The sequence below is a fragment of the Macaca nemestrina genome, chromosome 13 (genome assembly GCF_043159975.1).
Source record: "Macaca nemestrina isolate mMacNem1 chromosome 13, mMacNem.hap1, whole genome shotgun sequence".
NCBI lineage: Eukaryota > Metazoa > Chordata > Mammalia > Primates > Cercopithecidae > Macaca > Macaca nemestrina.
The window spans coordinates 39,867,318-39,882,492 of NC_092137.1; positions in this window are offsets into that span (position 1 = coordinate 39,867,318).

Here is a 15,175-nt window from a genome sequence, read left to right on the forward strand (position 1 = left end):
TTTCTTTCCACCCCAGACTCTTTCAAACTTAAACTACTGTTTACCTTATTTACCCCCAAAACATTTTTGCAGAGAGAAATATAATTTTGAACACTTCAACATACACACATAGACACACCTATGTTTTAAAAAGGAAAGTACACAGAGTAAATCACATTACACACAATATTTTGTTATTTACATATTTCACTTATATCTTGTCTCTTTATGTAAATGCATGCATGTTGTCTTCATGTACATCAAACATATGGGCATAGGGAGAGCTATCAGTAGAAATTCAGATTAATACCAGGCGTTTTAAAATATTTTAAACACTGCTATGAAAAGCATTCTTATTTGGGATTTGGAACACTGCTGAGAGTATATCTGTAGATTAGGGCAGGCAGTGTAGCATAGTGATTAATGACATAGATTCTGGTGCCAGATTGCCTGGAGTTTTAATTCATTATTTGCTCCTTATTAGCTATGTGACCTTGGGCAAGTTATTGAACTTCTCTACTCTTTACTTTCCTCCTTGTCAGATGAGCCTAAGGGTAGTACACACCTATGTTATTTTTTCAGTCCGTTTGTACTGCTATAACAGAATTACACATACGGGGTAATTTATAAAGAACATAAATTTATTTCTCATAATTCTGGAGTCTGAGAAGTCTAAGATCAAGGAGCCAGCAGGTTCTGTTGTCTGCTAAGGGCTATTCTCTGTTTCCAAGATGACCCCCCTTTGCTAAATCCTTGGAGGGGAGGAATGCTGTGTCCTCAAATGGCAGAAGGTAAAGAGCAAGGGAACAGAACACTGTGTGAAACCTCTTTTATAAGGGTCTTAATCCTATTCATGAGGGAGGAGTTCTCGTGGCCTAATCACCTCTTAAAGGCCTCACCTCTTGATACAATCACATTTTGGAGGGAACACATTCAAACCATAGCAGTTGGTATGAGGATCAATGTATATAAAGAGCTTGGATCGGTGTGTGGCCTATAGACCATGGTCAATGAATACTAGCTATTGTTATTTTTATTATTATGACGGTAAAATTTGTGACACCTCTATGTTAAAAGGCTTCATTCTGGGAGAAAAGTTGGAAATGAAAGGGAAGAAGGAAGACAAAAGCAGAAGAGAAATTAATAATGAGCAGGAAGATAAAAAAGAGAGGAAGAGAGAAATGAAACAGAGGTTGGGAAGGGAATGCTGCAGAAAGAAGAGGAAGGATAAAAAGTGGAGAAGGATGGGCTAGACAAGGGTCACATTAATAAGAATGGAAAATGAAGATGTAAGGTTTGGAGAATAATTGAAACCTCACACTGAATGGTTGAAGACTTCCTTTATAATTGTAATTATTACACTGGAGCCAAATCCAGAGATTTGTATCATCTTACCCCTCAGTCATGGCACCTTGTCCTTACAAGGCCCCTTTCTTTTTTGTCCACTTGTTTCTTTGTACACTAATTTATTCTCTTTTATCCCTATTCCAAACTTCATTCACCTACTAATTCCAAGACCATTCTTTCTCTTTTTAAAAAATTGAATAACTAATTTTAATAGACAAATAAAATGGTATCTTTTTATCACGTACAACATAATGTTTTGAAATATGTATACATTGTGGAATGTCAAATCAATCTAACATATGCATTACCTTGTGTGCTTATTTTTTTGTGGTGAGAACACTAAAAATCTCTCAGCAAATTTCAAGAATACAATACATCGTTATTCAGTACTGTCACCATGTTATACAATAGGTCTCTTGAACTTATTCTTCCTATTGCACCGACATTGTGTTTTCTTTCACCAACATCTCTCCAATCCCAATCCATTTCCCCAGCTCCTTGGAGCTACCATTTTTCTATATCTACTTCTATGAGCTCAACTTTTTTATATTCCATGTAAAAGTGAGATCATGTGGTGTTTGTCTTTCTATGCTTGTCTTATTTCACTTAACATAATGTCCTCAGGTTCATCCATGTTGTTACACATGACAGAATTTCCTTCTTTTTTAAGGCTTAGTAGTATTTCATTTTTATAAATACATCATTTTTAAAAATCTATTTATCCACTGATGGACACTTAGGTTGATCCCACATCTTGGCTGTTGTGAATAGTACTGCAATGAACATGAAAGTACAGATATCTCTTTCACATACTGATATCACTTCCTTTGGATATATACTCAGTAGTGGTAATGCCGGATGATATGGTGGTTCTATTTTTAATTTAGTAAGGAATTAAAATTCCATATTGTTTTCCATAATGGCTACACTAATTTACATTCCCAACAACAGTGTGCAAGGGATTCCTTTACTCCACATCCTCACCAGCACTTGTTATCCTTAGTCTTATTGGTAATAGCCATTCTAACAGGTGTGAGGTGATATCTCATTATGGTTTTGATTTGCATTTCTCTGATTAGTGATGTTGAACATTTTTTCATATGCCATTTGTGTGTCTTCTGTGAGAAATTACTATTTAGGTCCTTTGCCTATTTTTATTTTTTAAAAATTTTCCTTCCTAATTACTTTTTAAAAATTATGCTTTAAGTTCTGGGATACATGTGCAGAACATGCAGGTTTGTTACATGTGTATACACGTGCCATGGTGGTTTGCTGCACCCATCAACTCGTCGTCTACATTAGGTGTTTCTCCTAATGCTATCCCTCCCCTAGTCCCCCACCCCTTGAGAGGCCCTGATGTGTGTTGTCCCCTCCCTGTGTCCATGTGTTCTCACTGTTCAACTCCCACTAATGAGTGAGAACATGCCATGTTTGGTTTTCTGTTCCTGTGTTAGTTTGCTGATAATGATGGTTTCCAGCTTCATCCATGTCCCTGCAAAGGACATGAACTCATGGTTTTTTGTGACTGCATAGTATTCCATGGTGTATATGCGCCACATTTTCTTTATCCAGTTTATCACTGATGGGCATTTGAGTTGGTTCCAAGTCTTTGCTATTGTGAATAGTGATGCAATAAACATACATGTGCATATGTCTTTATAGTAAAATGATTTATAATCCTTTGGGTACATACCCAGTAATGGGATTGCTGGATCAAATGGTATTCCTGGTTCTAGATCCTTGAGGAATCACCACACTGTCTTCCACAATAGTTGAACTAATTTACACTCCCACCAACAGTGTAAAAGTGTTCTGATTACTCCACATCCTCTCCAGCATCTGTTGTTTCCTGACTTTTTAATGATCGCCATTCAAACTGGCGTGAGATGGTATCTCATAGTGGTTTTGATTTGCATTTCTCTAGTGACCAGTGATGGTGAGCTTTTTGTCATATGTTTCTTGGCTGCATAAATGTCTTCTTTTGAGAAGTGTCTGTTCATATCCTTCCCCCACTTTTTGACAGTTTTTTTTTTTCTTGTAAATTTGTTTAAGTTCGTTGTAGATTCTGGATATTAGCCTTTTGTCAGATAGATTGATTGCAAAAGTTTTCTCCCATTCTGTAGGTGACCTGTTCATACTGATGATAGTCTCTTTTACTGTGCAGAAGCTCTTTAGTTTAATTATATCCTATGTGTCAATTTTGGCTTTTGTTGCAGTTGCTTTTGGTGTTTTAGTCATGGAGTCTTTGCCCATGCCTATATCCTGAATGTTATTGCCTAGGTTTTCTTCTAGGGTTTTTATGGTTTTGGGTCTTATGTTTAAGTCTTCAATACATCTTGAGTTAATTTTTGTTTAAGGTATAAGGAAGGGGTCCAGTTTCAGTTTTCTGCAAATGGCTAGCCAGTTTTCCCAACACCGTTTATTAAATAGGGAATCCTTTCCCCATTGCTTGTTTTTGTCAGGTTTATCAAAGATCAGATGGTTGTAGGTGTGTGGTGTTATTTCTGAGGCCTCTGCTCTGTTCCATTGGTCTATATATCTGTTTTTCTACCAGTACCATGCTGCTTTGGTTACTGTAGACTTGTAGTGTAGTTTGAAGTCAGGTAGTGTGATGCCTCCAGCTTTGTTCTTTTGGCTTAGGATTGTCTTGGCTATATGGGCTCTTTTTTGGTTCCATATGAAATGTAAAGTAGGTTTTTTCTAACTCTGTGATGAAAGTCAATGGTCGCTTGATGGGGATAGCACTGAATCTATAAATTACTTTGGGCAGTATGGCCATTTTCATGATATTGAATCTTCCTATCCATGAGCATGGAATGTTTTTCCATTTGTTTGTGTCCTCTCTTATTTCCTTGAGCAGTGGTTTGTAGTTCTCCTTGAAGTGGTCCTTCACATCCCTTGTAAGTTGTATTCCTAGGTATTTTATTCTCTATGTCATGATTGTGGATGGGAGTTCACTTATGATTTCACTCTCTGTTTGTCTATTATTGCTGTATAGGAATGCTTGTGATTTTTGCACATTGATTTTGTATCCTGAGACTTTGCTGAAGTTGCTTATCAGCTTAAGGAGATTTTGGGCTGAGATGATGGGGTTTTCTAAATATACAATCACGTCATTTGCAAACAGAGACAACTTGACTTCCTCTCTTCCTATTTGAATACCCTTTATTTCTTTCTCTTGCCTGATTGCCCTGGCCAGAACTTCCAATACTATGTTGAAGAGGAGTGGTGAGAGAGGGCATCCTTGTCTTGTGCCGGTTTTCAAAGGGAATGCTTCCAGCTTTTGCCCAATTGGTATGATATTGGCTGTGGGTTTGTCATAAATAGCTCTAATTATGTTGAGATATGTTCCATCAATAACTAATTTATCAAGAGGTTTTAGCATGAAGGGGTGTTGAATTTTATGGAAGGCCTTTTCTGCATCTGTTGAGATAATCATGTGGTTTTTGTCATTGGTTCTGTTTGTGTGATAAATTATGTTTGTTGATTTGCATATGTTGAACCAGCCTTGCATCCCAGGGATAAAGCCAACTTGATTGTGGTGGATAAACTTTTAGTGTGCTGTTGGACTCGGTTTGCCAGTATTTTATTGAGGATTTTTGCATCAATGGTCATCAGGAATAGTGGCCTGAAATTTTCTTTTTTTGTTGTGTCTCTGCCAGGTTTTGCTATCAGAATGATGCTGGCTTCATAAAATAAGTTAGGGAGGAGTCCCTCTTTTTCTGTTGTTTGGAATAGTTTCAGAAAGAATGGTACCAACTCCCCTTCACACCTCTGGTAGAATTCAGCTGTGAATCTGTCTGGTCCTGGGCTTTTTTTGGTTGGTGGGCTATTAATTACTGCCTCAATTTCAGAATTTGTTATTGATCTATTCAGGGATTTGACTTCTTCCTGGTTTAGTCTTGGGTGGGTGTATGTGTCCAGGAATTTATGTATTTCTTCTAGATTTTCTAGTTTATTTGCATAGAGGTGTTTACAGTGTTCTCTGATGGTAGTTTGTGTTTCTGTGAGATCAGTGGCGATATCCCTTTCATCATTGTTTATTGTGTCTACTCGATTCTTCTCTCTTTTCTTCTTATTTAGTCTGGCTAGTGGCCCATCTATTTTGTTTATCTTTTCAAAAAAACAGCTCTTGGATTTATTGACTTTTTTGAAGAGGTTTTCATGTCTATATCTCCTTCAGCTCTGTTCTGATCTTACTTATTTCTTGTTTTCTGCTAGCTTTTGAATTTGTTTGCTCTTACTTCTCTAGTTCTTTTAATTGTGATGTTAGGCTGTCGATTTTAGATCATTCCTGGTTTCTCTTGTGGGCATTTAGTGCTATCAATTTCCCTCTAAACGTTACTTTGGCTGTGCCCCAGAGATTCTGGTATATTTTGTCTTTGTTCTCATTGGTTTCAAAGAACTTATTTATTTCTACCTTAATTTAGTTATTTACCCAGTAGTCATTCAAGAGCAGGTTGTTCAGTTTCCATGACTTGTGTGGTTTTGAGTGAGTTTTTAAATCCTGAGTTCCAATTTGACTGCTCTGTGGTCTGAGAGACTGTTTGTTATGACTTCTATTCTTAGGCATTTGCTGAGCAGTGTTTTACTTCCAATTATGTGTTCAATTTTAGAATAAGTGCAACGTGGTGCTAAGAAGAATATATATTCTGTTGATTTGGGGTGGAGAGTTCTGTAGATGTCTATTAGGTCCGCTTGGTCCAGAGCTGAGTTCAAGTCCTGAGTATCCTTGTTAATATTCTGTCTCGTTGATGTGTCTGACATTGACAATGGGGTGTTAAAGTCTCCCACTATTAATGTGTGGGATTCTAAGCCTCTTTGTAGGTCTCTAAGAACTTGCTTTTTGAATCTGGGTGCTCCTGTATTGGGTGCATATATATTTAGGATAGTTAGCTCTTCTTGTGGCAATGATCCCTTTGCTATTATATAATGCCCTTCTTTGTCTTTTTTGATCTTTGTTGGTTTAAAGTCTGTTTTATCAGAGATGAGGATTGCAACCTCTGCTGTTTTTGCTTTCCATTTGCTTGGTAAATATTCCTCCATCCCTTTATTTTGAGCCTATGTGTGTCTTTGCACGTGAGATGAGTCTCATGAATACACTACACCAATGGGCCTTGACTCCTTCCAATTTGCCAGTCTGTGTTTTTCAATTGGGGCATTTAGCCCATTTACATTTAAGGTTAATATTATTATGTGTGAATTTGATCCTGTCATTATGATGTTAGTTAGTTATTTTGCCCTTTTTTGGATGCCATTTCTTCATAGTGTTGATGGTCTTTACAATTTGGTATGTTCTTGCATTGGATGGTACTGGTTTTTCCTTTCTATATTTAGTGCTTCCTTCAAGAGCTCTTATAAGACAGGCCTGGTGGTGACAAAATCTCTCAGCATTTGCTTGTCTGTAAGGGATTTTATTTCTTCTTCACTTACAAAGCTTAGTTTGGCTGGATATGAAATTTTGGGTTGAAAATTCTTTTCTTTAAGAATGTTGAATATTGGCCCTACTCTCTTATGGCTTGTAGGGTTTCTGTGGATAGATCAGCTATTAGTCTGATGGACTTCCTTTTGTGGGTAACCTGACCCTTTTCTCTGGCTGCTCTTAACATTTTTTCATTCCTTTCAGCCTTGGTGAGTCTGATGATTATGTGTTGGGGTTGATCTTCTCACGGAGTATCTTTGTAGTGTTCTCTATATTTTAATGTTGGCCTCTCTTGCTAGGTTGGGGAAGTTTTCCTGGATAATATCCTGAAGAGTGTTTTCCAACTCGGTTCCATTCTCTTCATCACTTTCAGGTACACCATTGAAATGTAGGTTTGGTCTTTTCATATAGTCCTATATTTCTTGGAGGCTTTGTTTGTTCCTTTTCCTTCTTTTTTCTCTAATCTTATCTTCACACTTTATTTCATTAACTTGAACTTCAATATCTCATATCCTTTCTTCTGCTTGATTGATTTGGCTATTGATACTTGTGTATACCTCACAAAGTTCTTGGGCTGTGTTTTTCAGCTCCATCAGGTCATTTATGTTCTTCTCTAAATTGGTTATTCTAGTTAGCAATTCCTCTAACCTTTTTTCAAGGTTATTAGCTTCCTTGCATTGGGTTAGAAAATGCTCCTTTAGCTCAGGGGAATTTGTTATTACCCACCTTCTGAAGCCTACTTCTGTCAATTCGTCAAACTCATTCTCCATCCAGTTTTGTTCCCTTGCTGGTGAGGAGTTGTGATCCTTGGGAGGAGAAGAGGCATTCTGGTTTTTGGAATTTTCAGCCTTTTTGCACTGTTTTTCCTCACCTTCATGGATTTATCTACCTTTGGTCTTTGATGTTGGTGACCTTCAGATGGGGTTTTTGTGTGGATGTCCTTTTTGTTGATGTTGATGCTATTCCTTTCTGTGTTTTAGTTTTCCTTCTAACAGTCAGGCCTCTCCTCTGCAGGTGTGATGGAGTTTGCTGGAGGCCCACTTCAGACCCTGTTTGCCTGGTTATCACCAGCAGAGGCTGCAGAACAGCAAAGATTGCTGCCTATTCCTTCCTCTGGAAGCTTTGTCCCAGAGGGGCACTCGCCAAATGCCAGCCAGAGCTCTCCTGTATGAGGTATCTGTCGACCCCTGCTGGGAGGTGTCTCCCAGTCAGGAGGCACAGGGTCAGGGACAAACTTGAGGAGGCAATCTGTCCCTTAGCAGAGCTGGAGGACTGTGCTGGGAGATCTGCTGCTCTCTTCAGAGCCAGCAGACAGGAAAGTTTAAGTCTGCTGAAGCTGCACCCACAGACGCCCCTTCCCCCAGGTGCTCTGTCCCAGGGAGATGGGAGTTTTATCTATAAGCCCCGACTGGGGCTGCTGCCTTTCTTTCAGAGGTGGCCTGCTCAGAGAGGAGGAATCTAGAGAGACAGTCTGGCTACAGTAGCTTTGTGGAGCTGTGGTGGGTTCTGCCCAGTTCGAACTTCCTGGCAGCTTTGTTTACACTGTCAGTGGAAAACCGCCTACTCAACCCTCAGTAATGATGGATGCCTCTCCCCCGACCAAGCTGGAACATCCCAGGGCAACTTCAGACTGCTGTGCTGGCAGTGAGAATTTCAAGCCACTGGATCTTCGCTTGCTGGGCTCTGTGGAAGGGGGATCTGCTAAGCTAGACCACTGGGCTTCAGCCCCATTTCCAGGTGAGTGAATGGTTCTGTCTCGCTGGTGTTCCAGGCGTCACTGGGGTGTGATAAAAAACCTCCTGCTGCTAGCTTGGTGTCGACCCTAATGGCTGCCCAGTTTTGTGCTTGAAACCCAGGGCCCTGGTTGTGTAGGTACGCGAGGGAATAACCTGGTCTGTGGGTTGTGAGGACTGTGGGAAAAGTGTAGCATCTGGGGTGGAATGCATTGTCCCTCACGGCACAGTCCCTCATGGCTTCCCTTGCCTGGTGGAGGGAGTTCTTGGACCCCTTTCACTTCCTGGGTGAGGCAACACCCCACCCTGCTTGCCCTCCATAGGCTGCACCCACTATCTAATCAGTCTCAGTGAGATGAGCCAGGTACATCAGTTGGAAGTGTAGAAATCACCCACCTTCTGGATTGTTCTCACTGGGAGCTGCAGACCAGAGCTGTTCCTATTCGGCCATCTTACCAGCCACTTTTCTTGCCTATTTTTTTTTTTAACCCTCTTTTCTATTTTTATCCACATCAACATCCCTTTAATTGCACATCAGTCTTCACCCTAATCCCTTTGCTCTTGTTATTTGTTTATTTTCATCCTTTACAATATTATTATTATCATAATACTTTAAGTTCTAGGGTACATGTGCGTAACGTGCAGGTTTGTTACGTATGTATACTTGTGCCATGTGGGTGTGCTGCACCCATCAACTCGTCAGCACCCATCAACTCGTCATTTACATCAGGTATAACTCCCAATGCAATCCCTCCCCCCTCCCCCCTCCCCATAATAGGCCCCGGTGTGTGATGTTCCCCTTCCGGAGTACAAGTGATCTCATTGTTCAGTTCCCACCTGTGAGTGAGAACATGTGGTGTTTGGTTTTCTGTTCTTGTGATAGTTTGCTGAGAATGATGGTTTCCAGCTGCATCCACGTCCCTACAAAGTTCACAAACTCATCTTGAGTTGTTTGGTTTTGTTCTATTGAGTTGTTTGAGTATCTTACATATTTTGAATATTAAACCCCTATCAGATGTATGGTTTGGAAATATTTTCTACCATTCTGTAGTTTGTCTCTTCATTCTCCTATTTTATTTGTTGTGTAGACGTTTTTAGTTTGATGTAATCCCACTAGTGTATTTTTTTTTTCTTGTGTTGCCTGTACTATTGGGTTCATATCCCCTAAAAAAATTATTGCCCAGATAAATTTCATCGAGCTTTCCTCCTATGTTTTCTTCTAGTAATTTCATAGTTTCAGATCTTATGTTTTAATCAATTTTGGGATGATTATTATATATAGCATGAAGTAAGGGTCTAATTGCATTTTTTTGGCATGTGGATATTCAGTTTTTCCAACATTATTAATTAAAGATATGTCCTTTATCCACTGCATGTTCTTGGCACTTTTGTTGAAAATCAGTTGACTGTATATGTGTGGATTTATTTCTGGAATTTCTATCCTGTTCCATTGATTTATATGTCCGTTTTTATGCCAGAACCATGCTGTTTTGATTGCTATAGCTTTGTAATATATTTTGAAGTCACATAGTATGATGCCTTCAGCTTTATTCTTTTTGCTCCAGATTGCTTTGGTTATTAAGGGTCTTTTGTGGTTTTGTACAAATTTTAGGATTGTTTTGTCTATTGCTGTGTAAACATCATTGGAATTTTGGTAAGGATTGGATTGAATCTGTAGATAGCTTTGGGTAGTATGCACATTTTAACAATATTATTTCTTTCAATTCATGAACACAGAATATCTTTCCATTTGTTTGTGTCTTCTTCAGTTTCTTTCATTAATGTTTTATAGTTTTCAGTATGCAGATATTTCACCTCTTTTGGTTAAATTCATTTTTGAATATTTTACTTTTTTGGAGGTATTGTAAATGGGATTGTTTTCTCGATTTGTTTTTTTCGGGGGTTAGTTCATTGTTAGTGTACAGAAGTGCTACTGATTTTTGTAAATTGGTTTTTGTATTGTACAATTTTACTGATTTTTAAAAACAGTTTTAGCAGTCTTTTCTTTTGGTGGAGTATTTAGGGTTTTCTATATGTGAGATCCTGTCATTTGCAACAGGGAAATTCCTGCTTTCACTTTGTTGCTTTTTCCTTTCCACTTTGTTGCTTTTTCTTTTCCACTTTGTTGCTTTTTCTCTCTTTCTTTTGCCAAATTGCTCTACCTAGAGCTTCCAGTTCTATATTCAATAAAAGTGGCAAGAGTTGGTATTCTAGTCTTGTTTCTGATCTTAGAGGAAAGGCTTTCAACTTTTCACTATTGAGTATGATGCTAGTTGTAGGTTTGTCGTGTACGGCCTTTGTTATGTTGAGGTACATTTCTTCTACACCTAATTTGTTGAGAGTTTTTTTAACATAAGATGTTGTTAGATTTTGTCAAATGCTTTTTCTGCATGTACTAAGATGATCATGTGGATTTTGTCTTTCACTCTGTTAATGTGATATATCACATTTATAGATTTGCATCTGTTGAACCGTCCTTACATTCCTAGAATAAACACTACTTGATCATAGTGAATGATCATTTTAATATGTTGTTGGATTAATTTGCTGGTATTTTGTTGAGAATTTCCACCTCTATTTTCAACAGGAAGATTGGTGTGTAACTGTATTTTATTGGAGTGTCCTTCTCTGACTTTGGGGGTAATGCTAGCCTTATAAAAGGAGTTTGGAAGTATTTCTTCCTCTGCAATTTTTTTGGAAGAGTTTGTGAGGGATTGACATTAGTTCTTTAAATGCTTGGTAGAATTCAGCAGTGAAGCCATCATGTGTTGGGCTTTGCTTTGATAGTAGACTTTTTATTACAGATTAAATCCCCTTACTCATTATTGGTTTATTCATATTTTCAATTTCTTCATGATTTGTTATTGGTAGGTTGTAAGTATTTAGGAATTTATCCATTTCCTCTAGAATGTTTGATTAGTTGTTGTATAATTGTTCACAGTAGTCTCTTATAATGGTTATCAGTCATAATACCTCCTGCCTGATTTCTGATTGTATTTGTTAAGTTTTCTCTCTTTTTGAAGTTAGTCTAGCTAAAGTTTTATTGTTTTTGCTTATCTTTTCAGAAAATCAACTATGTTTTGTTGATGTTTTCTGTTTTTGTTAGTCTCTATTTTGTTTATTTTTGCTCTGATGTTTATTTTCTCCTTTCTTCTAACTTTGAACATAGTTTGTTCTTCTTTTCCTTGAGTCTTGGTGTATAACATTGTTATTTATTTGAGATTTTAAATTTTTTTGATGTAGGCATTCATTGCTATAACTTTCCATTTAGAACTGTTTTTGCTGCATCCCATATGTCTTGGTATGTTCTGTTTCCACTTTTGTTTGTTTCAAGATATTTTAAGTTATTTTTTCTTAATTTATTCATTGACCCGTTGGTTGTTTAGGAGCATGTATGTTTAACTTCCATGTTTGTGTGAATTTTCAAATTTTCCCCATAATTGCTTTTTAGTTTCATGCCATTGTGGTCAGATAAGAGACTTGATATGATTTGTTAAGTTTGTTAAGGTTTATTTTAGGGCCTAACGTATGACCTACCCTCAAGAATATTCCATGTATACTTGAGATGAATGTGTATTCTGTTGCTGTTAGAATGTTCTGTATATGCCTATTAGGTCCATTTTGTCTAAAATGTAGTTTAAGGCTGACAGTTCCTTACTGATTTTCTGTCTGGGTGATCTGTTTACTGCTGAAAGTTAAGTATAGAACTTCCCTACTATTTTGGTATTACAGTCTATCCCTCCTTAGAGATCTATTAATATTGGCTTTATTTATTTAGGCGCTCCAATGTCAGATGCATATAAATTTACAATTGTTATATCCTCTTTATAAATTGATCCCTTTCTCATTATATAATAAACTTTGTGTCTCATTTTCCAGTTTTTGACTTAAAGCATATTTTATATGATACAAATATAGCTACTCCTGCTCTTTTTTGGTTCATTTGCGTGAAATATTTGGTTCTCAGCTTGAATGTTTTTGGTTTATAGAAATGCTACTAATTTTTGTATGTTGAGTTTGTATCCTGAGACTTTACTGGAGTCACTTATCAAGTCTACGGGTCTTCTGGAGGAGTCTTTAAGGTTTTCTAGGTATACAAACATCATCAGTGAGCAGACATAATTTGACTTCCTCTTTTTCAATTTGGAGGCCTTTTATTTCTTTCCCCTGCTTGACCACTCTGGGTAGAACTTCTAGTACTTCCAGTTGAATAGGAGTAGTGAGAGTCAACATTCTCCTCTTGTTCCAGGTCTTACGGGAAATGCTTTTCCCCATTCAGTATGATGTTGGCTCTGGGTTTATCATGTATGACTCTTATGATTTTGATTATTTTGAGGTATGTTCTTTCTATGCCTAGTTTGTTGAGGGTGTTTATTCTGAAGGGATATTGGATTTAACCAAATGCATATTCTGTAACTATTGAGATAATAATACAATTTTTGTTCTTGTTCTCTTTATGTGGTGAAATGACATTTATTGACTTGCATATGTTGAACCAACTTTGCATCCCTGGAATAAAGCCTACTTGATCATGATGAATTTTTTTTAAAATTGCATTGTTGGATCCAGTCTGCTACTATGTTGTTGAGAATTTTTACATCTATGTTCATAAGTGATATTTGTAGTTTTCTGGTTTGATGTCCATACATGGTTTTGGTATCAGGGTCATACTGGATTCCTAGAATGAGTTATGTGGGATTTTTCCTCTTTGATTTTTTAGAATAGTTTCAGTAACATTGGTACCAGCTCTTCTTCATACACCTGGTAAAATTCAGTTCATTATCCTTCCAGTCCTACACTTTTTTTTTTGTTGGAAGATTTTTTATTATCAATTCAAATTTAATCCTTGCTATTGGTCTATTCTGTGTTTCTATTTCTTACTGGTTTAATCTCAGGAAGTTGTATGAATCTAGGAATTTATCCATTTCCTCTGGGTTTTCTAGTTTGTGTGCACTGAGGTGTTCATAGCAGTTGCTGATGATCTTTTGTATCTATCTGTTATCAGTTGTAACGCCATCTTTATCATTTCTGATTGTGCTTATTTGAATCTTCTCCCTTTTTTCTTGGTTAGTCTAGTGGTCTGTCAATTTTGTTTATCTTTTCAAAAAACTAGCTTTTTGTTTTATTGATCTTTTAAAATTTTTGTTGTCTCAGTCTCATTTAGTTCTGCTCTGATCTTTGTTATTTCTTTTCTTCTGCTAGCTTTGAGTTTGGTTTGTTATTGCTTTTCAGATTCCTTAGGGTGTGATGGTAGATTGTTAATTTGAGATCTCTCCATCTTTTCAATGGAGGCATTTAATGCTATCAACTTTTCTTTAAGCACTGCTTTTGTTCTATCCCAGAGGTTGTTTTATGTTGTATATCTGTTTTCATTCATTTCAAATAATTTTTAATATTTGCCTTAATTTTGATGTTTACCCAAAAGTTGTTCAGAAACAAATTGTTTAGTTTACATGTATTTGTGTAGTTTTGAGAATTCCTCTTGGTATTGATTTCTAATTTTATTATCCTGTAGTCTGACAAGACACTTTATATGATTTTGATTTTTTTGAATTTACTGAGACTTGCTTTAAGGCAAAGCATATAGTTGATTATGGAGAATGTTTCATGTGTAGGCAAGAAGAATGTGTGTTCTGCAGTTGTTTGGTAGAATGCTCAATAAATGTCTATCAGGTCTTTTTGGTCTATTGGCCAGTTTAAGTCCAGAGTTTCTTTGTTGATTGTTTTTATGATCTGTCTGTTAATGTTAGGGGGTATTGAAATCTTCACTATTATTCTATTGCTATCAATCAGCTTTATTAGGTTTATTAGTATTTGTTTTATGAATCTGGGTGCTCTGGTATTAGGTCGATATATATTTAGCATTGCTAAATCTTGTTGTGTTGAACTCTTTATTATTATATAATGACTTTCTTTGTTAACTGCTGCTGATTTAAGTTTATTAGTTTTATCTAATATGAGTATGTCTATTCCTACTCACTTTTGTTTTCCACTTGTGTTGTATGTATTTTTCCACCCTTTTACTTTGAGTCTGAATTTGTCTTTAGGTGCATCTCATATAGACAACAGATGGCTGTGTCTTGTATTTTTTTAAATCAAATTTGCCACTCTATCTTTTAAGTAGGGCATTTAGGTCATTTACATTCAAGGTTAATATTGATATGTGAGATTCTGTTACTGTTGTTGTACTGTTAGCTAGTTTTAGGGTTTCAATTGTGTATTTGATTTATAGAATCTGTGAGCATTTTACTTATGTGTCCTTTTTCTGATGCAAGTATCATTCTTTTGTTTCCATGTGTAGAACTCCTCTGAGCATCTCTTGTAGAACTGGTCTTGTGGTGACAAATTCTCTTAGTGTTTGCTTATCTAAGAAAGGCTTTATTTCTCCTTTATTTATTAAGCTTAGTTTGGCAGGATATGAAATTCTTGGCTGGTGTTTTTAAGCTTAAGGATGCTAAAAATAGGCCCCCAAACTCTTTTATGGTTTCTGCTAAGGACTCTATTGTTAATCTGATTGTTTTCCTTTTATAGGTGATTTGACCCTTTTCTCTAGCTCCCTTTAAGGACTTTTCTCTAGTGTTGACTCTGAATAGTCTGATGACTATATACCTTGGTGATATTCATCTGGTACAGTGTCTTACAGATATTCTCTGCAGTTTTTTCTTTTCTTTTTCTTTTTTTTTTTTTTTTTTTT